Genomic DNA, 1,216 nt, shown 5'->3' with positions numbered 1-1,216 from the left:
TGGTGTCTCATTCTGGTAACGTTTCATCTCTTCTTCAAAAAGGGTAGGCAGGGAGGCAGCAGGTGCAACACTCTCCCTGTATGTCTCCCCGAACAGGTCACACATCGCGGACAGCGCAGTGGGTGGTGTTGGTGCAGCGGGCTCCTCCGTCGGCGCCTCTCCCTCCCGCTGCGTCCCTCTCTGGCCTGGCTCGTGCGCGAGCCATCTCCGCCCGAATGGGATTTGCCGTGATATACAACATTATTGATAGTATTAATTAATTATTAATGATATTCGAATGATCAAATTTAGGTTCGAACTTATAAAAAAATAAATATATTTGAATATATTTCTAACTTCGATTTTTTTTTGACAGCCCTAACACAAATGTTTACTGCTGGTCTATTCGCACGGGATCAGTGTTACCTGAGGTAATTGTCCTGGACCCTTTTACAGAAGGTAAAAGTCGCGGTAATCTTTACTGACATCATACGGTAATGATTACTGACATGGTACATTCGGACGGGACTAAAATCTCTGGTAATTATTACTTTACCCCTCGTCCCTATGTAAAACTAATCCCGTCCGAATAGGGCTTTAGGGGGCAAAACATATGTGTGGTCCTCCATTTAAAGTGCAACAGAATCATAAAAGTACAAAGCAGGTTCACGCAGAAGCGCCCTGGATTGATCTTCACCTTAACCGTCTCCAGTGACGGCAAGTTCTAGGTAAATGCGAAAGGCGAAGTGCGTATATCCCTTTCGGCCACTGTATTCAAATATGGCAACTCAAGAGGGCAGCCTCCAGCAGACCGCGCCCTTCCTGTCTATATATAGAGAAATCATTCTAAGCCTATGAGAAAGCTTCCATTTGTATGTGAATTGCATTACACTTTAGTAAATATATATTTATGAAAGCAATAGTTGATATTTGCTAATAAACAACCACGTAAATTACACATTGTAACTTTAAGCTGCAGTTAGTTGAGAAAGGGGTGTTGGGTGCAAAGAAAGAGGGACTTGGTCATGCACTAGCAGCACAGTCACTTTAAGTTCCAGCGGGAATTTTGACTTTTGAGCAGCAAAAGGAGTCGCTTTTGTTGCAATTGTTTCATGAGAAGGAGAGGCAAAAGGCTGAGACAGAAAGGCATAGATTGGAGGTGGAAAAGCAGGTCACAATTGGACGGTTGCGGCGTGAGACAGAGCAGGCAAAGATAACACTGCAGACTGCTAGGTTG

Source organism: Epinephelus moara, chromosome 1, assembly GCF_006386435.1.
Source record: "Epinephelus moara isolate mb chromosome 1, YSFRI_EMoa_1.0, whole genome shotgun sequence".
NCBI classification, from domain to species: domain Eukaryota; kingdom Metazoa; phylum Chordata; class Actinopteri; order Perciformes; family Serranidae; genus Epinephelus; species Epinephelus moara.
Note: the sequence above shows the minus strand (reverse complement) of the source record.